This window comes from Saccopteryx bilineata, chromosome 3 (genome assembly GCF_036850765.1).
Source record: "Saccopteryx bilineata isolate mSacBil1 chromosome 3, mSacBil1_pri_phased_curated, whole genome shotgun sequence".
Classification (NCBI taxonomy): Eukaryota; Metazoa; Chordata; class Mammalia; order Chiroptera; family Emballonuridae; genus Saccopteryx; species Saccopteryx bilineata.
Window position 1 is genome coordinate 124,318,479 of NC_089492.1, and position 24,794 is coordinate 124,343,272.

The following is a 24,794-nucleotide window of genomic DNA, read 5'->3' on the forward strand; positions in this document are numbered from 1 at the left end:
ACCTGCATGGGCTGGGCGGCTGTGATAGTGGCCATGTATACTGGCTTTATACCACCTCTTCCACTAAGGAGCTAAGGTCCATTGATCTGATAACAATTTCTCTGGTTTAGTATCCTTATGCTATAATTCCTCTTAGAAGTTTCATGTTGGAGAGCATAGGATCTGGAGTCAAAGTGGCTGACTCAGCTCTGTGACTTACCAGCTGTGAGCCTCACCCCAGCCCCTTGAAGCTCTGCTGGCCTCATGTCCAACATCTGCTGAGTATGGATGGTTATAGGGTTATTGTGACGACATCTAAATGAGATCTATTTAAAATGCTTAGCACAGTGCCCAGAACATACACAGTCCAATAAGCATTCCCCATCATTATTACACTCATGGGGGTCCTGCTGGTGCCACTCCCAGGGAAGGTAGCTGGGACAACTAAGAACATGTCCCCAGAAGAAAGGGTGCTTACCTTTCCTAGGAACAAAAATGTACTGAGCTGATTCACTACATTGTTCTATTTGGATAACTCCAATCTTCGCAACGCATTCGAGACTGTTGGTTGTTTTGCCCAAATTATTCAGACAATTACCTCAGCTCTCCCTGTGCTTGAGCTATAAAGCCCAGGGCAATAGCAACTGATTTATTAGACTTCATCATCCCAAGAGACTGTAAGTTCTATTTTAGCATCAAAAAGAGAAAAACATCCCTCAGAAAGCTGGCCAAGGCCCAGGAAAGAATGAAATTGTTCCTCCGAACCCTATTTGATCCTAAAATGCCAGCTCAAGGATTGTTACTCAGGTAACCATGCGTGGCTGTGAGTGCTGTCTATCAGCAGGGAAAGAGTCCAAATGACAGGACAGGGTGTGCGCTGGCGCTGGCCGGCCGGTTGTCTTACTTCCTCTCCAGTCCCCAGGGAGCTAACGACCATCTCGGGAACATTTTGGCAAAATAAAAGTGTCAGCAGTGGGTTCCAACTGCATTTCCAGATCCCTGGAAAACACAAATACATCTCCCTCAAAAGGATTTCCACCATCTAGAGAAGGTCCTTTTCAAACAGTGAAAAATTTCTCATCCCAATTAGAAATAAGACTTGAATAATACGATGCCCTGAGAAAAGTGACATTTAAATGTTTTCTAAGGTAAAGCAGATTCTTTGCTGAAACGAGACTAGTGGAAAGAGCAGGCATGCGGGCCACATCGGCCCGCGTAATGAGTTTATGCGACCCGCGATTAAATTTTTAATATTCTCCGCTACTTTAAAATCTCAGCTACTCAGAAGCGGAAGCATCTTTGATCATTGGAAATCGAAGTATTTAAGAAGATAGTGATACACAGAAAAGAATTCCGCGTGTGACTAATCTAGGGTTAACTTCCCATAATTGGTTGAATGGATTTGCGATACTTCTTTATTTTTTAAAAAAAATTCCATTATAGATTTACAACTTTTGTACTCGTCTGTACTCAATATGAACTGTTTGACGTTTAGCGGCTATGTGAAACCCACATTCTTTTAGGCGGAGTTTGCCAGTGCGCACCCAAAGTCAAACAGTTCGTTATTTTTGTGGTCAAGTGTGCTGAATCAAGTGTCATCATAGCATAAACAATAGCTGCAGTTGATAACTGAAAACATGTCCAGGCTATTTGTAAAACAAAATAATTGTTTTATTTGCGATATAACCCCTTCAAGCTCATTTTATTAATTAAATATTGTTTCGATTGATTGTGATACAGTTTGGATATTTATACGGTATGTAATAATATTTTTATTAAAATAATATTGTATATTACATTTTTTCACTCACATTTATTCATAAACAAATTACATAATAAAATTTTGTTTCCTTAAACGAATCGTTTTTTTTATTTAACATTTTTTAATTTTAATATTTCGTATGGCCTGTGAAAAAAGTTTTCTTTCTAATCTGGCCCGGGAGCAAAAACTGTCGGCCACATCTGGGAAAAAGAGTTCTGTGTCCCTTGGTGAAGGACAGTAAGGAAGAGCCCATAGAAAGGAATAGCCTGGGCCCTGGCCAGTTAGCTCAGTCGAATAGAGCGTTGTCCCGAACCAACAAGGTTGTGAGTTCGATCCCCAGTCGGGGCACATATCAGAGCCCTCAATGTTTCTGTCACTGTCTCTCTCTCCCTACTTCTCTCTAAAAAAGGGAGGAAGGAAAGGAGGGAGGGAGGGAGGGAGGGAGGGAGGAAGGAAGGAAGGAAGGAAGGAAGGAAGGAAGGAAGGAAGGAAGGAAGGAGAAGAAAAAAAGAGGAAAGGAAGGACCTGCAAGTGTTAGGGTAGATGATTTTCACCCATTTCACAATTTGCTCTGCTTCTAGCTTTATGGACAAGCCCCAGGGCTTCCCTCAGAATCCAGCTAACCAGTTTCATTTGGCATTTTGGGACTTCTCACTAACACAAGTACAGAAGTAACCACAGGTTCATAGGCCAGAGGAAATTACTGTAAAGCAGGACCAGCAGCCAGATAATAAACCTTGTGTCCAGCAAGGCCTGTCTGGCGTTGGCTTTTCCCGACTTGTGTCCATGGTTTTCTGTTCTCTTTGGGAGAGTGCCCAAGGTATCAGTTTGCAGAGAACTGGATTTCAAGGCCCAGGAATTGTTCTTAGACCTCAAGCAGGAAAGGGATGGGGCAGGGCAGTGCAGAGGAGAAGGCAGGGGATGTATTCATCCATGCTAATGTATTACAGATTTGATGTTTGTATTACAGATTTGATAACATTTTGCTTCCTTCAGGGAGGGCAGAGTCTGGTCTATGTCAATTGAGTCAGGCTTGGCTGACCTAGGCTGGGCTCATTCATGCACCTATCTTCAGCTGGTGGGACTAATGGAATTTGGTTGGTCTAGGATGGCCCCATTTTGGACGTCTTAGCCTTTTCCGCATGTGTCTCTCCTATTTCTCCAGCAGGTTACTAGCAAGAGTCACAGGGTAAAAAGCATGAAGACAGGAATGACATTAATTGGGACCATTAATGAATTCAATCTACTACAGTATCTATCTTTCATGTTGGAAGACTCTCAAACATCTCCTGATTCTTGTTGATTCATTCATATTCAAGGGTGAGATAATGGAAAGCCATTGGAGGCTCAGTTTAGGAGGACAGGGCTTGTGGACAGCTGGAGGTCCTTGCAGGGTAATCAGAGAACGACTGACCTTTTCACTGGGGCCTCCAAATGTCAGCAAATGGCTCTTTTCATGAAGATGTTTAGCTTCTCCAGAGAAAAATCTCCTTCTAGGGTGGGGTATAGCCCCTGATAATTTTTGTTTTAGTTTTTCCCAGTTTTATTGAGATATAATTGACATAAAACATTGTCTAAGTTTAAGATATACAATGTAATGATTTGTTACATATATATATTACAAAATGATTACCATAGTAAGGTTAATTAACACATACATCACCTCACATAATGTCCATGTAGGTATATGTGTGCATGTGGGTGTGTTGAGAACATTTAAAATTCACCCTCTTAGCAACCTTCAGGTATATAATGAGGTATTGTTAACTATAGTCACCATGCTGTACATTAGCTATCCTGAACTTATTTATCTTATAAATGGACATTTGTATGCTTTGATCAATATCTCCCCATTTCCCCACCTTATTTCTACTCTCTGTTTCTATAAGTTCAACTTTTTTATATTCTACATATAAATGAGGTCATAATATTTGTCCTTTCCTCTGTAACTTATTTCACTTAGCATAATGCCCTGAAGATTCATCTATGTTGTTGCAAATGGCAAGATTTTCTTTTTTATGGTTGAATAACATTTCATTGTATATGTTCCACATCTTTATCCATTCATCTACCAATGGACACTTAGATTGTTTCCATATCCTAGCTATTAAAAAATTTTGCTGCAGTGAACACGAAAATGCAAATATCCACTTAAGATAGTGACTTAATTTCCTTTAAATAAATACCAGGAAGTGGGATTGTTGTGTCACATGGTCATTCTCTTTTTTTTTTTTTTTTATTTATTCATTTTTAGAGAGAAGAGAGAGAGGATGAGAGACAGAGACAGAGAGAGAGAGAGAGAGGAGAGAGAGACAGAGAGAGAGAGAATTGGGGAGGAGCTAGAAGCATCAACTCCCATATGTGCCTTGACCAGGCAAGCCCAGGGTTTCGAACCGGCGACCTCGGCATTTCCAGGTCGACGCTTTATCCACTGCGCCACCACAGGTCAGGCCGGTCATTCTCTTTTTAATACTTTGAGGAACTTCCAACTGTTTTCCATAGAAGCTACATTTTTAGCAATAGCATCCCAGGATTCCCTTTGTTTCATAACCTCACCAACACCTGTTATCTTTTGTCCCTTGGGTGTTAGCCATTCTAAGAAGTGTGAGATGACAACACACTGTGGGTTTGATTTGCATTTTTCTGACAATCAGTGATGATGAGCACCTCTTCACATACCTGTTGGTTTCTGTATGCCTTCTTTGGAAAAGATCTATTCAAGTCCCCTGCCCACTTTTTATTTGGATTAGTTTTTGTTGCTTTGTTGTCAAGTTATATGAGTTCCTTATATATTTTGGATATTAACTCCTTATCCAATGCATGGTTTGTAAATATTTGTTTTCCATTTCATAAGTTATCTATTCAATCTGTTGACTGTTTCCTTTGCTGTGCATCTGTAGCTCTGATAATTCTGAGAGCAAGTCAGAGGGAGAGCCTGACCTCTGCTTTTGCTGTGTCTGGCATTCCAAAGTCCAGGGTTTCCAGATTCCTTTTAACCAGAGATTAAACTTCTGGACTTCTAGGGGTGGAAGTGAGGGAGAGGGTAGTGTGGGAAGAAAGGTGGCAAGGAGAGGCTGCTTGGTTGTGATGGATTGGTGAGGAGGCGTGGGTCCATGCTCCGATCGCTGTGTGTTGAGACTTCCCCTCAACCTCCATGATGGTACCTAACATTGCCTAGTGCCTCCCAGCATGGAGCCTCTGGGGTTCTGTGGAGAAATCGGGGAGCTTCCCTGCAGCATACTTTTTCCAAAACCACTGAAGCTCCAACTTGAAAGTGGCTACTTCTGCGGAACCCAAATAGGACGTGGGGAGATGACTGAGGTTTTTTATATTTTAGCACTGCTTGATTTTAAAGAACATGCATATGTTTCTAAAATGACCTTAATTTTAAAAGAAAGGTAGACAAGAGAGGAAAGAGAGTTTTGCCACTTTTCTTGAGAGTTCATTTAGGAGCTGCAGTCCGAGCGACCATTAGCCCAGGCCCCTCTCTGCGTCTATCTGCTTACTTGGAGAAAAGATAAGGTTGCACTTCTCAACCTTATTCATTTCATGGCACAGATAAAAGGTGATAATATTTGCATAGCATACTGATTACTCATGTCCAGAGGTTGGTCCCAGGCTTCCCCAGGCCTCTCCCAGGTGCCCTAAGGGCCAAGGGCACAATAGCTAGACACACCTGTAATTTGAGCATGGCACACCAATAAGGAAGCTGTGCCTCTAATTATCTGTGGCAATGAAGCCATTATTTCCTTTCTTTCTAGTCTGTTACAGACTAAGACACATTTTATTTCAAGTGACTGGTACACAGCTCAAGTCACATGCCACTCACCACCCCCCAGTTCAATAGCACCCAGACTGGTCCACATCCTAGTCAATGAAACAACCCACTGATCACACACTTGGAGTCCCAGCAATGTCAAGTAGAGGAAATGTTTCAAAACACACCTTCATTTCTGTATTTCTCTCTTCATGGACAAATGTGTACTCCAGTTACTAAGTCTGTTTCATCAATATCTAACGTGACTTTTGGTAATGCTAACGTGCCAATTGCCAACTCTTATTTAAAATAAGAATAGGGCTGCCAAATTTGCCTTTGATGTGTACAGGAAGGTCTTAGTCCATCTGAGCTGCTCTAAGAAAATATCACACGGACTGGGTGGCTTATGAACAACATAAGTTTATTTTTCCATTCTGGAGACTAGGAAATCCAAAATCAAGCTGCCAGCAGATTTGGTGTCTGATGAGAGCCTGCTTCCTGGTTCATAGATGACCAGACTTGACCTTTGTCCTCACATGGAAGAAGGGGTGGGAGATCTCTCTTGTGTCTCGTATAAGTGCACTAATTCTATTTGTGAAGGCTCCACCTTCATAAGATAATTGCCTCCCAAAGTCCTTACCTCCAAATCACACACATTAAGGGTTAGGTTTCAACATATGAATTGGGGGAGGGGGCACACAAATATTCAATCTATAGCAAGTTGTGTATGCTTCCCCAGTGGCCCTCAAGTTCCACTCTGACATGGTAGGTGTGGATTCTTGACAACACGCACAAAGTTATGTCAGTCAGAGCCATTATTCAGGCTGCCAGATTCTGCCTGGTTATAAGGACTCCAAACAAGCCAGAGCACATTCACAGAGGGGTCTGCCATCCTAAAACAGCATCACAGGTGGGAACACGGAAACAGCCGGAGAGGTTCAGAATGGAGAAGAAAAAACATCCCAGAAGACACAGAGCTATCAATAAATATTTGAAGGGTTGTCACAAAGCAGATGAATTAGACATATTCTAAGAGGCTTCAAAATTTCACACAAGGAGCATATGTGTGGCAATGTCATCTTAATGTGCAGAAGAGCTTTCTAGCGGCCCTGGCCGGTTGGCTCTGCGGTAGAGCGTCGGCCTGGCATGCGGGGGACCCAGGTTCGATTCCCGGCCAGGGCACATAGGAGAAGCGCCCATTTGCTTCTCCACCCCCAACCCCTCCTTCCTCTCTGTCTCTCTCTTCCCCTCCCGCAGCCAAGGCTCCATTGGAGCGGAGATGGCCCGGGCGCTGGGGATGGCTCCTTGGCCTCTGCCCCAGGCGCTGGAGTGGCTCTGGTCGTGGCAGAGCGACACCCCGGAGGGGCAGAGCATCGCCCCCTGGTGGGCGGAGCGTCGCCCCTGGTGGGCGTGCCGGGTGGGTCCCGGTCGGGCGCATGCGGGAATCTGTCTGACTCTCTCTCCCCCTTTCCAGCTTCAAAAAAAAAAAAAAAAAAAAAAAAGAAGAGCTTTCTAGCAACTGTAGCTGCATAATGATGGAATGATTATTTCGCTGGGTATTGAGTTCCCTGTCGCCAGAGATATTCAAGCAGGAATATATTTGGAAAAGTGTCAAGTATTGCCAGATAAAATAAAGGATGTTCAGTTAAATTTGAATTTCAAATAATCCATAAGTGCTTTTTTAGTGTCATCTCATCTCAAACATCACACAGAACATACTTATTCTAGAATGTGTAAGTATACTTGTTTGGTACCTCTGGCCACCCTAAGTATTAGAGAGACGATCTGGGCTATGATTTTACCACTTTTTTATGACTACAGGAAGGTATGCTGAGACAGTCAGGCTGTTGTTGGTCTAAATGAAAAACGTAATTTTTCTAAAGAAAAACAGCCCTCCCGAGTGCCTTAGAGCTAATACAAACTCCCCAGCTGCTGCAGCAGGGGTTGCTGCCAGTCCAAGGCTCAATAAAATGGATCCTCCTCAGCTCTAGGGGATTGAGGGCTGCAGGGCTGCCTCACACAACAATGAGAACTTGTCGGTTTTGTTTAGTAAACATAATATGTGACACCAGGCACTCCCCTCAGCTTGTTTATATCTGGCTGCACTGGCAGCCAGAGGCAAGGCCTGTGGCTCCTCGGTCAGGCATCTTGTTAGAAAGAAAGCAAAAACCATAGGTGTTCCCTGGAGAAAAGACAGAAGATCCAATCAGAAAAGAATTCATGCAAAACTTCACTGCTTCCACCAAGACCTCTGGCCCCTGCCATGCCACCTTGTGGGAGGAGAGGCTCCAACATCCCGTCTCTCCCCCAGCCCCCACCCTGAGCGCTGTGCCCTCAACTCAACCATCAGGTCTGTCTCTTGGCCTGACAGGCCCTCTGGAGCTGACCCACCACATTGCCACGTTCATGAGTCCTAAACTGAAACAGAAAGTATCAGGAAGTAATTCTGAATTTCCTGCCTTTCATCAGTTTAAGCCAGATGCTCACCCCTCACCGGCTTAGCCCACCGAGGAAGGCAGGCTCGTGCCCTGAGCCAAAGCGTTAATGCTGCAAAACCTCCCAAAGCCTTGTAGTCTTTAAAAGGGAAACAGAAACTGAAGCCTGAAAATGCCTAGCCTGACTCCCAGGGCTCTCCTCACACCTAGAGACCTGCTTAAAACTGCTCCACTGCACCTGAGTGCCATTCCTCATCGCACCTGCTGCCAGGTAAGCTGACAGCACCCAGCTACGGACTGTGTGTCTGTTGGGCAGAAAAATATATTATGCTCACTTTGTTAAAGAGAGTGCTGCCCACGTGGAAGCCCATCACCCAGGTGATAATATTAATTGCCCTTCTTGCTTGAGATGGCCGTGGTTATGTTAATATGTGTTTGGGGAGGGCTTTTGCACCAAAAGGTTTTAAAAGGAAGAGAGATCACGTTGTTCTGGGGAACAGTGATTAAGTTCTAGGAGAGCAGAGAGAAGGAGATGGGGAACAGAGGTGAATAAGGTTGGTGAGGTAGTTCTAGGAAACTCGGATAAGTCAGTGACTTTAGGAGCTCTGAATGGAAAGGGAAGTGTTTTCCCACTGTGTGTATTTCTTGCCTGCCGGGTGCAAACTAGGATTAAAGCTAATGGCCCACCAGTTCTTGGCTCTGTTGTTTTCATTACCGTCTGTCCGAATCAAATGCAAACCTGAATTGGCCAGGCGGCTATGATGGTGGCTGTGGCTACTGGCTTCACGGTGTCGGTCCAGCTCCGAACTGCTCTGCGACATTCTGAAGAACAAAGAAGGTGGCGGTGGAGGATGCACCCAGCTTTGTGAGGGGGTTGCGAGGGGGTGGGGGAGAAAAGACCCAGTTCAACCTGAAAATGGCCAAACCCATTCATTAACTGGCAGAACAGAAAGCAGGGAAGGCTGGCTTGTCTGGGGTGGGCATCCAGACCCCCATGCGCCTGCTACAAAGCAGGGTGGTGCTGAGCAGCCAAAGTCAAAACCCATCAGCCCCATGGTTCGGACCACGCTGAAGAGCAAAGCTGAAAACAGACCCGATGCAGCTTGGCAGGCTGCCACAAGACGGTTCTGGTCCCCATCCCGCAGAAATGGGCACTTTGTCAGCAGCCCCAAGAGGCCAGAAAGCCCAAATTCCAACTTTGTTCCATCAAGTATCCGGAAATAAAAAGTGAATCAGAAAGAAATGTGAATCATATGCTTCTGTGCACTTGTGGGGGATCTGCCCTGAGCAGGTGACCTGCAAACTCAACATCCATCCATGTGGGCTGGGTTCCCCACAGGACCCCTCGGGAAGCATTTGTGTTAAGGCCACGATAGCACCCCTGGTGACTATGTTTCATCCAGCTTCAGCCAGGTTCTTCCAGCTGGCTCACTAGAGAATTTTTATATTTGTTGGAGAAAGACCCAGAAGACTCAGGTTGGCTAGGAAGTTCCTCACCCCATCTAGATTCAATATCCCCTTCCCATCCCCTCCACGAACATCCCCATCCAACACCCAGAAAAAAATTTTTAATTCTCTTCTTTTCCCCTTCTAAGTCATCTTAGCCAGTGAGAAAATACGATCCTGTCATCACAGAAAGGAAGCCGGTGTCCCCTGCCTCACCTTACCACGATTTGTGCCAGAATTAAAATAAATGGTTTTAAAAAGAGAATCAAGAGAGAAAGGAGTAGGTGACAGATGATGAAGGGATAAAATGGGCAGGGGGAGGGAATGGGAAGGTAGGAGGGAGACGGAGAGAACAGAGAGTAGAAACAGGGTGGAGGGCTGAGGTGTAGGAGAAAGTAGGAAGAAAGAACAAAGGATGGGGAGGGAGGCTGGCAAAGGGAAGAGAGAATTAGAACACAGTTCTCCCTTATCTCAGCCTTCCTGAGAATAACGTTTCACTTATTAAAGGCTAAGACACTGCCAATTCGGTGGCTGTCCAGGGGCTGCAGGATTCTAGCCTCCCAGCCCTGGGCGAGAGCAAGGGGACAGGACATGAAGAAGACTCCACAGCAGCCCAGGCAGAGGGGCCATGGAGCAGTCAGGGAGGGGTGTGGGGAGCCCAGCCCCTACACAGTGGTAGGTCACAAGTGGCTCAGGGCATTCACCTACACACCCTGGGGCAGGTCGGGACTCCAAGTAGGAGGGACAGATGTCATTCCCTAGGCTTCCTTTCACCAAAACCTTCCTCTGTTTGGGATGGGGTCTTTACTTGTTCACCTCGCTGACTTCCTGCCTTTAAGATCTCCCCATAGCTTTGTTCTCACTAAGACACTCCCCACCCTGGCAGTTCCTTCTAGAGAGTTGTAGAAAACTGGAGTAAAGAAAGATATCAAAGACGCCCTCACGGAGCACTCCATGTCCATCTGGAGAGAAGGACTTGATGGTAGGGTTTCCAGAAGCCTCATCCCCACCCTAATCCAAACTGCTTATCCTTAGAAAATTGCCCCCTGCCTGAAATCCCACCACTTATCACTTTTCAGTTACTGATAACTTATTGTGAACAGGCTTATATCTGATTGCACAAGAAGGGGAGGTCCTAGGATTGTCAGCCATACTTTATGTATGAGTGTGCCGGTACACACGCATTTATACATACCATACATTCACACAACCTTTCCAATGACTATGGAAATTACCCCAAATTCAGTGGTGTGAAACAACCATGCATTACGCTGATGAATCACATGGGTCAGGAATTCACAGTAGAGTGGGGACAACTTGTCTCTGCTCCATGATGATGGGGCTTTCATCTGGAAGACCCAAAGCGGGGGGCTGGAATCCTCTGGAGCCTCACTCACTCATATCCCTGGCAGCTGACTGTGGCTGAACCTGAAATCTTAGCTGGGTGTTGTTGGTTGCAGTGTTTGTCACCAACGCATGGCCTCTCCGTGTGGTGCGGGCTTCCACATGATGGCTACATTCCCAGGGTCAATGTCCCTCGATGGGAAGCCAGTCAGAAGGTATATCACCTTATGACCACACTCAGAAGTTACACAGCCCTTCTCCTGCCACACTGCACCTGTCAAGGCAGTCATGGAGACCTGCCCAGCTGTCAAGGTGGGTGATGACTCTCCAGTCTCTACCTTGGGCCCATTCCTCTCTCCTAGATCCTGGGTCTGATCACCCAACTGCTTATTAAACTTGTCCACCTAACTGATTATCAAACTTCATCCAGGGTATCAGGCTCCACAAGACCCACCCTGGACTCACTGTTTCTGCCCCATTCCTCTTCCTGAGAGAAAGTGGCTCTTCCAAGTCACAGCTCATTTGTTCTACTCTCTCTGAACATACAGCTGTCCCATTTTTTTCCCCAAAATACATGCTTTTTCAAACATTTTATGAAGACTATTCATTTCTTATGTCTATATTACATACAGAACAATCAAATATCATCAGGTAAAATGGTGATCGCATTCCAAAATATTGGGAGGTTTTTGCAAGGAAAAAAATTATTTGCGTAATTCTAAAAGCCTGAGTTACACCATAGGAAACTTGATGAGGTAGAAAAAATGACGTAATGGAAAGGTGGCATCGGAAAGGTTATAGAAAAGAAGGTAATAAAAGGAGGAAGACTGGGTAGGGAGAGGAAGAGAAAAATCGTCAAAGTCTCTGCTTTATCCTGACATCTCACTCACACAAGGAAATAGCTTCTGGAGAACCTGACAAGCTTGTAAGATAATATCTCACCCCTGGCCTTGCACATTTTTATGAAACAGTCATTCTCTCATGAATGCTATTGATAGTTCCCTTTTTGGGAGTGGTGGCTGTCTCACATCACCCATCCACAGAGCCCTTGCTAGTGAAGCATTCAACTTGGACACCCAGGCTATCAACTAGTTATCAGCAAACCACAGCCCAGGCCAGACCTAGTCCACGACCTGTTGCAGTACTGCGTGTAAGCTAAGAATGGTTTCCACATTTTTTAATGGGTGGAAAATACCTAAACAAGAATACTCTCTCATGACACATGAAAATTATGAAATTAAAATTTTAGTGTCCATAAAGTTTTGTTGAATACCCCCATGCCCATTTCTTTATACATGGTCTACAGCGGCTTTCACACCGCAGTGGCAGGGTAGTTGCAACAGAGACCATATCGTCCATCAGTCCTAGGACATTTACCATCCAGTTCTTTCCTGAAAAGTGTGCTGACCTCTGCCTTAAATCCATCCAGTTACTCTCTCCCCTTCCCCAACTTCCTTAATAAAAAGCATATGTACTTCTACACCATCCACTATTAGTTGAACCCAGGGTTATATACAGACAATCTGCATGTGCAGCTCCTCTCCCCTTTGCCAACAAAGCCCTTTGTGATTGCTCCTGTCTACACTGAACTTTTCCTTTCTCTGAAATCCACCTGTTGCACTACTAGCTAGTGTGACAATTTATTCCATTACATTATTTATATTTTGTTGTGTTAGTGCTATAAATCCTTGAAGTAAGTTCTGTATGTTACTCAATTTAATACACATGGCTTGAAGTCTTTGTATGTGCAAACCACTGTAGAGAATTTGAAGATGGTTAAGATACAATCTCTGCCTCCATGGAATTATAATCTTGTGAGAGGAGAAATAAATTAATATCTAATGCACAATGATAGATGATGATGATGATGATAGATAGATAGATAGATAGATAGATAGATAATGGATGGATAGATAGATAGATAGATAGATAGATAGATAGATAGATGATAGGTAGATAATGGATGGATAGGTAGATGATGATAGATAGATAGATAGATAGATAGATAGATAGATAGATAGATGATAGATAGATAATGGATGGATAGATAGATGATAGATAGATAGATAGATAGATAGATAAATGATAGATAGATGATAGATAGATAATGGATGGATAGATAGATGATAGATAGATAGATAGATAGATAGATAGATAAATGATAGATAGATAGATAGATAGATAGATAGATAGATAGATAATGGATGGATAGATAGATGATAGATAGATAGTAGATAGATAGATAGATAGATAGATAGATAGATAGATAGATAGATAGATAGATGATAGGTAGATAATGGATGGATAGATAGATGATAGATAAATGATAGATAGATAGATAGATAGATAGATAGATAGATAGATAGATAGATAGATAGATGATAGATAATGGATGGATAGATAGAGGATAGATAGATAGATAGATAGATAGATAGATAGATAGATAGATAGATAGATAGATAGATGCAAGTGTTCAAAAGAGGGAATGATCTCTTCTAGTTGGGGCACAGAGACTAAAAGCCAAACTGAGAAACAGCATGTCCTTAGGGGCCAACAGAAGACAGTGAAGACAACAGGATGGTGAACCCCAAGGAGACCAAGTTACCCCTGAGTCAGCTATCTCTTCCTACTTAAGGAATTTACCACAGGTTAGAAACTTGGAGGGCACAAGCTTCCTTCCCAGAGGAGAAATGTCTGCTTCCCTTGCCCAATGTATTGTACAGCACCCAGAACTACAGCCAGAGCCAGAGCTGACAAGTGCAGGGAGTGGGACTTTGGTTGCAGTATGAAGAAAGACTAATATTCAGAATTGTTCAAAGACGGAAAAGACCGCTTTAAGAGACTACAGGTAGCCTCTCACAAAGAGAGGTTTAAACATATACTAGGTGTTTCTCTAAGAGAACACAGGCAATGTTTGGACTAAAACCTGTACTCAAAAGTATGATTTACAAACCAGCAGTATCTACATCACCCAGAAGTTAAATGCTCTGCAGGTTCTCAGCCATCACACAGAATGACTAGATAAGAAGCTCCCAGACTCTGGTTATTAGAATTAACTAGACCTACAGATGATTCACAGACACATTAAAATTTAAGAAGCACAAACTAGATAATTTTCAGATTTCCTTCCAACCCTCAGAACCTTGTCTTTATAACTGGGATCTGAGACCCACTGAGAACAAGATATTAGTAATGTTATTAGAATAACATTTTTGCTATTTCTTTAAAAGAGATTCTCAAAACTGACCATAAGCTTTTTCAGATATTCAGTATCATGAGGCATTGCATTTAAGGATTAAGGAGATTCAGGATATATAGAAATAAAGCCTTCTACATGGTGTGCCATTATAGACATCTGAATTTTCATATGTGCTCAGTTCCACCAAGCCATCATGCTCACACCAACCAGTGCTTTCTTGGTTCATCTCAGACCCACACCACATGCTGTCACAGCCAAGAGGAGCCCTATAGCTTATTTCGATCCAACTCCAAGAGAAAGCTGAATTCCTGGGAGCCTCTGCTAGCCCAGCAACCAACATCCTGAGGCCTTCCGCATGTCAAATACTATCTGAGTGTAATTTCCCACTCCCAATACCAAAAGAAAAAAGGAAGGCAAAGCACTTGAGCAGTTCCTTCCCAGCCTCCCACCCCCACCCACATTGTATTCTGCACACACGCTGAAGCATTAGCATCGGCTGATTTGGAAGGAATATTGAAAATGAAGTGATAGCAGAGTAAATGTCAATGCATTCAGTGTGACACCGTGAGCACCAGATCTTAAACAGCTTCATCATTGTGGCATTTACTGTATCCTGAAATAATATTAATTCCACTGTTGTCCTTCTTGATGGAATCATCCATGAATATGGTTTATGGGCCTGGCCAAAGTGATAATAGGTTAAAAGAACAGCCTATCCAGTGTTCCACTAAATTAAGGTCGCTTCATGGAATTTAATGAAACAAGTGCTGCATGGGATTTTCAAAGGACGTTCGTGTAATTCATGTCTATTTAGGGCTCCTGATAACCAGAAACCTAATTTCTTAGAGTAAAATAGCTTTTTTGTAAAGCCTGGTCATATAGAAGAATAAAAAAGGAAAAAAATTTAAAGGGCAATAATCATACCTCAACTGTAATATTTTGTTATTTCTAATCCAAAGTTTAAGCAAAAAAAAAAAAAAAAAGTTGGGAAGGAGGCAATGAGACATTTTGAATAAAACTGAATATAAAAATTAATCAGATTCATATGTCATTCTGCTGTTGCATGCTGAAATAAGAATCCTGTCCTGCCCATTCCCTTCAGCCACATACATAAAAAAATAAAAAGGTCTTGGATAGAGAAAGCTACAACATGCAAGACATGCTGAGGGCTGAAAGAACTGTTCAGACTTTGAAAATGACAGGAGGAACATAAGGACAAATGTCCCTGACACCTATTTCCATTTCACTTGCCGAGGCTAAACAGGGCTCAAGGGTTCAAACCTTCTTTAAGAAAGACAGAACCCCAGATTCACGTCCCTGGAAATATAGGAGCATTCCATTGGAATTAATGCCCCTGGAAGTATACGAGCATTCCATTTCTCCTGCTGAAGACTGAGCCAAAAGTATTAAACAATAACAGATACTTATTTCACATCCAATGTGAGCGGTAGGACATTCCAACTGTGTTTTAGGGTAGAGGTAAGTTTCAAAGGAACTCATTGAGTTCTTTCTGGACTGTGCCTTTTTCATATTTCCTATCACCAATGAATTCATTTTTTTTTTTTTAGGATGGCAGTCACAAACTCAGATACCAACAGAGGTCAGACAGATAATTTATAAATAGGTGAAGTAGACAATGTGAACAGGTTAGGACCTTCTTCAACATGAGAATGCTTGTCCCGTTGATAAGGAGAAGCCAGCCTTGACCTCAGGATAATTGCTTCCATGCAGAAACCAACACTTAGTTGCTGTAGCTTGATTTTTCAAATGATCCCAGGAAATTCAAATTTTATATGAAGTACTCTAGCTCTAAAGCAGCACAACTTACTATTTTTGAACTATTACAGGACATCATGTCTGTGATCCTAACTCAGCTTCCATGTCAGGAGTCGGACCCTCTGTGTCAAGGCAACAGCCAACAGTGTCATTTAGGCTTTGAAACCCTGGGTTAGAAAAGGGACAGCAGTGCTAAATATAAGCCCAAAAGTATGTATAATGACAATGCAAAAAGCAATTAATTGATTTTATACATGAAATAAAGAGGTCACTCTTTTTCTATCGCATCCACTTTCTCTCTGCATTGGGTCTATTCATAGCCAGTTTTCAGTTGATCTTACTTTTTAGGCAAATCTTTGTAAAAGTGCCTGAGGTCAGGGTTATTTTCTCCAACTTCAGGCATTGGGAATGGTCTGTAGCCACTGCCATCTTCTAAGTGGTTCTTGTGTGGGTTCCCATGAAAAAAAAAAATCCTTTTTCCTCCTCCTAATGGCCAAACTCTTCTCTGAACTGCCCCTTTTCACTAAAAATTCGTGGTGATGTTTTTCTGAGCAATTTCAGTTATATCTCTCCAAACTAAACTGGGTTAATTACCGAGGAAGTTGGCTGTCTTTTAAGGGCCCAATTTACTCTGACCCAGAAGACAGATAGGTAATATATTTGGCACAAGCTCCCAGGGCGGTCTATCCGAACCCTCACTCAGGCATGGCAGGATGACCCAGTTTTTCTGCTTCTAAAAATGCAAAAGGTATAATCTGCCCACAGGCAAGTGTCCAGGTACCCTCTGAGAAGGTGTCCCCTAACTGTAAGCCAAAGAGAGAATTCTGTAACAACAGAAACCCCTGGCAGTGGGCAAGAAAAAAGAAAATGGCAAACATTGCAACAGCCATGCAAACCTCCAGGGGTTGGATGAAACCAGACAATATCTCCAGCTGTCTGGATCTCCCAGTAGAAAGACAGAGTGTGAAAATGCAGACCAACAGCTTGCCTTTCGCCTTGCCCTTCAGCCTCAACTATGTCTTTTCCTTGACACAGTAGTCTCTGCAGAATCCCTGCATCTCCTCCTATAAGCTCATAACAAGTACAGTCTGCACCACATGACACCTTGCCTTGCTCTACCTATCTATCTATTCAACTCTTTCTGCATCTATGCTGGAGCTCAATTATAAACTTTGTAAAAATAGGGTATATTTGGGGTATTGCTTTTTATTTAACACAGAGCTAACATGAACCCTTCAGCATAAGTGGGGCTCAATTAATATTCATGAAAAGGAAGAAAGGAAGTGTCCAACATGTAAAGGTCAAACTCAGCCACAGAGTAGAATGCCATTGCATAGAGGACATAGTCCAAAGCAGAAAAAGTGGCACACCACCCACCAGTTAACAAACACTTTATAAAATGTGATTTTCAGGCTGATATCCCAAGCTCCTGGTCACAAAAGCCTGGAGAGAAAGGCTGATATGATTTCTGTACATTCTTTGCTTCTGCCTAAGTACAGTCCTAGAATATTCACTTGAGTCCAATCATCCTAATAAAAAAAACTGTTAAGAAAGGAATATATCCCCTGAAATATGTTCAAATAACTGCAGACTCTGTGTGTGTGTGTGTGTGTGTGTGTGTGTCTTATTGAACAATTTACAATTGGTTTCTAATGAATCTAGTAGAAAGTCATTAATGGTGTGACATCTCTGGCTTCTCAAAATCAAAACAATGCACTCTGATTTGGAAAATATGAGAATATTTTTTCAGTGCAACCCAGCTAAATCTCTGAGGACTCAACTCTATCGGAATCAACATGATCTCCAAAGACTGGAACATGTTGGCTCAGGTCTGCTCTCTCTCCTCCCTGCCATGATGGCTCAACCTCCCTTCCCCTTGCTCCCACCATTGTCCTTACCTCCCCTTGAGCTCAACATCTTTCTCTCTGCTCAGCCCTGTTCTCTTACCTTTGCTCCAACCCAACTTGACTATGCACAATTCCTTACAAAGTCCCACCTATCTCTGGGTTAATGACTGTGCTCAATCTAGTATTTTTTTCTCACAATGCTTTTTCCTCTCCTTTCTTGACAGGATTCCACTCCTGTCCCCATTCTCATCCTTCAAACTGCAGTGTGTAAGTCATTTTCTCCGGGAAGTCTGATCATTCCAAAATATCCCCAAAAGCGTATCTCCCTACCCACCCATAACTCTTTAATTTTAACATTTATTTCATTCAATCTGAACTCCAGGCATTTGTGTGATTTTATTCCCTTTACTCAGCTTTATTTCAGAGATCAGAGCCATCTGTTTTCTTTATTTTTATGTTTCCTAGAACCTAACACTGTGGCTACTTAAAAAGATGATCAATAAATATTCATTGACCTACTTTGAATCCCGTTACTTTATCCCTCTATTAGTTATAAACAGGCTGAGAGATTGCAGATGTGAAAGAAATAAGAGTGGAAATCCCTCTCCAGACTGGACTTCTTCTTCCCAAGGTGGTAACACCTGGATCTGATGAGGTACAGGGGCTTGTGTCATCCCCTAACAACAGTGAAGACAAGTGAGTGGCTGTGCCCAAGAGACGGACACAGAAAATCTGGAGGGGGGTCTGTGGGCTTGTCCAGAAGGGCATCTATAGCAACAGAGACCTTACTTAAGCTGCACACCAGAAACATGTCTACAACATCATCTTGTGGTATAGAGGTGGAGTGGGCCTCCGTTATTTTTGCCAGATCATATATTCACTTTCTCCTTTGTATTTTGCTCCCTGTCTCATGGTTCCAGTGCAATCATTGCCCCCTCTCCCCAGACCCAGGAAGGGCAAATGGGTCTGAAGTCAGATTGGCCAAAGAAAGGCAACCCTAGGACATGCTGAAGCCTGCAAGAAAGAATTGCTTTTCATCTACCGGGACTGTCAAGTTGGTGAAATATGCGCCTAGAGCTCCTGGTGGTCACTTTTTTCTGTGATGTGGAGAGGATGGTCTAAGAATGAAGACAATGCCAAGGACAGCACAGCTGAGGGGGGAGGAAAAAGCAATGTCTTAAAGCTGTCATTGGATCCTTGGATCTTGCCATGCCTGAAGTCCTGATATGTGAGTTGTTTATCCTGCTTAGACCATTAGGTTTCTGTCTGTCACAGTCAGAAGAGTTCTGGCGGAAACGATAGGAAGCACTCTGCACTAGGCGGCAAGCGCCTGGCTACATACAGTTCTCTATGTGTGACCATAGTTAATTAAGCTCCTGAGACTTTTCCTTCATCCAGTTACACAAAGTCATTGTAGTAGGTTGATTCCTGAAGCTCCTTCCAGCCCTGACATTCTCTAAGTCATTTCCTACACTTGACATTCTACAATGCCATTCTCTAACTAAAGGAAAGGATATTAATTCTACCAGCGACCTACCATGTTGTGATACTACCCAGTGCTTTTACAACATTTCCTTTGTCTCAGATAACAGTTTTGCTCTTGACCACACCAGAACCATGTGAAGCTTTTTCTCTCATTGGGAGAGTTTGGGAATCCCAGCACTGGACTGGCAAAGTTACTTAAAGCTATGTTAGTTTTAGACAATAAAATGGTGCGGGCCTTAGTGGTCTTGTCTTAATCAACTAGAACCCAATGGGCAGTGTTAAATTAACTAAAAAAGGAGGCCATTAGATTGATGTGATTCCAAGCCAAAACTTTAGCTGTAAAGGCCTCCAGGTTAAGAAATCCAAGCCTGAAGATAACCAATCACAAACAGCCAAGTAGGCTTTAAGCTATAGCCAATCAAATCATTTCCTCCCTTTGCTTCCCCACCTTCTCAATAGGTCTTTCCTTGAGCTCCCATTGATTGAGCAGCACTCCTAAACGCTTTCAGTTTGGCACTGCACGATTCAATTTTTTGCTCAACTAAACTCAAAAATGTTAATATTCCTCAGTTTAGCTTTCAACAACAGAAACCTGACAGTGTTGCCTCAGGAAACTTCCTGATGAACTTAAAGTGAGTCCCTGTGTGCTTATTAAACGTGGGCATTGTTATCCACTTCCTGGAGAAAATAAAGCCAGAGAGAGTTCTTTTCTTCCAATCACTTAGTGTTAACTGGGAAGACAACATACACATCAGAGAGTGCAATGCCCATGTGGTCGGTGTAAAAAGCAGCTACCACTATGCAGAAATCGGGGAATACCTTCTGAATTCAGGAGCAAGGTGGAAAGGGACCCTCTCTGGAAATGCAACCAAGAGGGACAGGGCCTGCCATCTGCAGGAGTATTCATTCCACTTTGCTCTGTTTCATTTGGTTGTTATATTTGTCTTTGAACCATAAGCCCCTTCCAGCTACTCCTCCACACACACACACACACACACACACACACACACTTTTCTCTACCTCCCTCCACTTCTGTCCTCCTGTCATCTCATTTCTTCTCCTTTCGGAGCCTCTCTTCACCCTTTCCTCTCCACTGAGCTTTTCTGTGGGAACAGGCTTCTAATGTGACACCCTGGGGTCCTGCAGAAAGTGTATATTGAAGGTTGGGCGGGGTTGGAGGCATCAAGATTGAGCTCTTTAAATAACACTTAATGAACAATAAACACAATCCAGCCCAGCCAAACTGGTACTTAGCTACTAAGTACCCAGTCAATGGCCCATCTGTCATATTGTTAAGACCTTTAGAAGTTGTTTAACAAAATGTTAAATGAGATGACATTCAGCAGGCAGCAAAATGCTTGACTGCCTAATACAACCCAAAAGAGCCGGCCTGGTGGCGGTGTTTGATATAATGCTTTGTGTTCCCCTCCCAAGAACCCAGAGCAAGAGGTCTCCCTGCCTGTCACTTTCTATCTTAGTAAAGTGAGCCTGGGGTGGGAAGGACATGATTACCATTGGCAAGGAGGCCCCGGGCAGCCGATGAGGTGCTTTTCTGAGGAAGCATGACTGCAAAGGGGCACCTGGAAGTAAAGCTGGCAAAGAGAAAATAATAATAATTCATCTGGAGTGTCATTCTCCCCTCTTTCTTGTCGCCAGTGGACCCTACCTTTCTCTCTGTTGGCCTGGAAGGGAGAAGGCAGGGGTGGTAATGAGACTCGACTTTTTCTAAGAGCTGAAATATGAAGCCAATTACAAAGGGGAAGATTTCCAGCAAATTGGCACCTGATAGCTCACATTTATCTGCTTTAGATTTGCATAGTCTGGGTGGACAGGCTCTCTGCTTGGTCCAGGTAACAAAGACAGAATCTGTGCAGCAAGAAGTGAACGACTTATTCAGCTTCCCTTCAACCGCTGTTTTCAGAGTTCAACAATTAAAGATAATAAACAAAACAAATCACAATCGCATGAAGAACTGTTCTAAGGGGAGAGAAGAATGTAAAAAAAATCTTCCCCCCCCAAAAAAGAAGTCTTTTACCCCATTGGCTGATGGTGTGAACCCCAGAGTGGGGTTAAACCCAGAAGGTACAGCCCCAAAACTTTTGTAATGACGAAATTCTTCACCAGAGAGTAAGTTTCCAAATTCTTTTCATTTTCTTCCTCCTCCTCTACTTAGAATTCCTTGGCCTTTATTCCATGTTCAAACACTTACTTCAAGGAAGTAACTAATTATCCAGCAAATTTGACCAGCCCTTAGAACTCAACAGGAAATAGAAATTGCTTTCTCGTCTTGCTGGTTGAAAAAATAAAATAAAATCTAGTCTTAAAGAAATGAGTCCCTACCCTATAAAAACAACTCACTCAACTCAACAATAAAAAAGACAAATAACCCAATTGAAAGTGGGTAAAGGACTTGAACATTTCTCCAAAGAAGATGCATAAATGGCCAATAAGCACATGATATGATGAAATGATGCTTGACATCATTAGCCATTAGGGAAATGCAAATCAAACCCACAATGAAATACCACTTCAAATCCCCTGGAATGGCTATAATCAAAAAGACAGATAATAACAAGTGTTGGTAAGGATGGAGAGAAATTGGAATCCTCCCATTGCTGATGGGAATATAAGATGATACTGTAGGGGAAGAACAAACTTTCCCTGCCCTCAAGGTTCTTCTGGCTGGTCTACTAATAAAACAGGCATGAGGCAGATTAGTAAGAGAAAATGACCAAATTTCATGCATACATATCTATGGGAGCCCTGCCTACATGAGAAAGTCAGAGACTCCCACAAGCACAAGGGGATCAGAGGCAGAAAGGGAACATGGGGATTTAAGACATCCTGAGCTAGGGAGGGGATTAAGTGCTTTGAGAGCTGCAAAGGGTCATTGCAGGATGATAAGAAGAACAGATGCTTAGCAAGTAGAAGTTTATCCTGCCCTTCAGATAGGTCAAAGAGGTTATCTCTGATAATCTGCCATTATGGCCAAGAACCTTAATTCAAGTTCTTCTAGGTAGTCAAGGAAGGGGCAGAAGTTCCTCTTGAACCTGAAGCTAAAATGGCCCTTAGCTCAAAACAATCCACAGACCACAGAAGCACATCTTGGGGTGACTTGTTCTGAGCTCCCACAATATAATTACTTTGGACAATCACTCCACAAAATATTAAATGTGAGCTGACACTGACCCAGGTATCTCACTACTAGGTATATACTCAAAAGAGATAACATACCTGCAAACAAAGACTTACACACAAATGTTTACAGTAGCATTATTCATAATGAACAAAACGTGGAAACAGCCCAAATGTCCATCAACTGATGATGAAAGATAAACAAAATGTGGTAAATCTACACAGTGAATTTGCCCATAAAAATGAATGAAATATTGATACATGCTACAGCATGGATGAACTTTGAAAACATCCTGCTACGTGAAAGAAGCCTGTGACAAAAGACCACATACTGAATGATTCCATTTCTATAAAATGTCTAGAATAGACAAATCTATCTGGGCAGAAAGTAGAATACTGGCAGCTCAAGACTGGGGGGTTGTAGGTGTAGTACAGGAGGGTGGTTTTGAGGAGTGACTTCTAATGGGTTGGGGTTTCTTTAAGGAATAATAACAGTGTTCTTAAACTCATTGTAGCTATGTGATTATATTAAAAACCAATTGAGTTGTACATTTTAAATGGTATGTGAATTATATTGCAAAAAAGTTGTTTAAAAAAAAATAAAACAGCCAAAACATTTTTAACCCCCTGAATTACTTTGCTAAGGATTGTCATAACAAAGTACTATAAACTGGATGACTTAAACAACAGATATTTATTGTCCTACACTTTGAAAGACATTTGTAACCACAGAACCATTTTAAAATGGTCCTATCCTGTTTAACAAGATACTGAGTTGCTCTTCAGAGACAACAGACCAAAACCACTTGTCATACAGCCAAAGCAAGCGCAGAGGAGAGAACTTTGACCTCTAGCTGCACCCGGAACCAAAGTCTCGTTCTCCCCCACACCCTTACTACAGAGAGAGAGAGAGAGAGAGAGAGAGAGAGAGAGACAAAGAGACAGAGAGACACAGAGAGACACAGAGAGAGAATCAGAGAACTGAGATATATAACCAGAATTTTAATACTGGAACCCTTTTCGAAGAGTAGCATCTGTTGTCCAGGGAAATACATGCCGATGCCCCTTACTATAAATGGCTAAGCTCAGAGGTCCTCCAATTAAAACTTGCCCCACCAGTGTTTTCGCATATCTGTTTCCCCTTATACCTTTAAAAGCTGCCCTGAACCCAGAAGTGGATTTAACGACAGGCGCACCAAGCACACGCCCTGGGCCCCAACTTTAGAAGGGCCCCACAAAATCCCAACTTTATACTTTTTTCTTTTTGTAAAAAATTTTATTTAGACAATTAATTTTAACGGGGTGACATTGATCAATTAGAATACATAGATTCAGAGAGAACATCTCCAGATCATTTTGACATTTGATTATGTTGTATACCCATCACCCAAAGTCAAATTGTCCTCCGTCACCTTTTATTTTGTTTTCTTTATGCCCCTCCCCTTCCCCACCCCCTCCCTTTCCTCCCTTCCCCTCCCCCTGGTAACCACTGCACTCTTATCTATGTCCATGAGTCTCAATTTTGTGTATCATTTATGTATGGAATCAAACAGTTCTTAGTTTTTTCTGATATACATGTTTTACTCAATATAATGTTATCAAGGTCCATCCATGTTGTTGTAAATGATCTTATGTCATCATTTCTTATGGCTGAGTAGTATTCCATAGTATATATGTACCACATCTTCTTTATCCAGTCATCTATCAAAGGGTTTTTAGGTTGTTTCCATGTCTTGGCCACTGTGAACAATGCTGTGATGAACATGGGGCTGCATGTGTCTTTATGTACCAATGTTTTTTAGTTTTGGGGGTATATATACCCAGTAGAGGGATTGCTGGGTCATATGGTAGTTCTATTCTTAATTTTTTGAGGAACTGCCATGCTTTCTTCCATAATGATTGTACAACTTTACATTCCCACCAACAGTGAATGAGGGTTCCTTTTTCTCCACAGCCTCTCCAGCACTTGTTACCTGTCTTGTTGATCTAACAGGCGTGAGGTGATATCTCATTGTAGTTTTGATTTGCATTTCTCTAATAGCTAGTGAAGATGAGCATCTTTTCATATACCTGTTGGCCATTTGTATTTATTCCTGGGAGAAGTGTCTGTTCATGTCCTCTTCCCATTTTTTTATTGGATCGTTTGCTTGTTTGTTGTTGAGTTTTGTGAGTTCTTTGAATATTTTGGATATTAGGCCCTTATCTGAACTGTTGTTGGAAAATATCATCTCCCATTTAGTTGACTGTATGTTTGTTGTGTTGTCAGTTTCTTTTGCTGAGCAAAAGCTTCTTAGTCTGATGCAGTCCCATTCATTTATCTTTGCCTTCACTTCTCTTACCTTTGAAGTCAAATTCATAAAAAGCTCTTTATGACCAAGGTCCATGAGTTTAGTACCTATGTTTTCTTCTATGAAATTTATTGAACAAAGAATATTTTTCTATTTCATTGTATCTTTTTTTATTTCCCTTAGCAATGCTTTGTAGTTTCATTATATGGATCCTTTACATTCTTTGTTATGTTTATTCCTAGGTATTTAGTTGTTGTTGCAACCGTAAAAGGGATTATTTTTTTAATTCATTTTCTGATGTTTCATTGTTGGCATAAAGGAAGGCAATAGACTTCTGTATA

The 24,794-nt window shown here is 42.4% G+C and overlaps 1 pseudogene; it reads left to right on the plus strand.

Annotated features, from left to right (window-relative positions):
* Positions 1-10,919: 10,919 nt before the first annotated feature.
* The window catches only part of LOC136329856 (small kinetochore-associated protein-like), a 61,539-nt pseudogene continuing 47,664 nt past the window's right edge, over positions 10,920-24,794 (plus strand).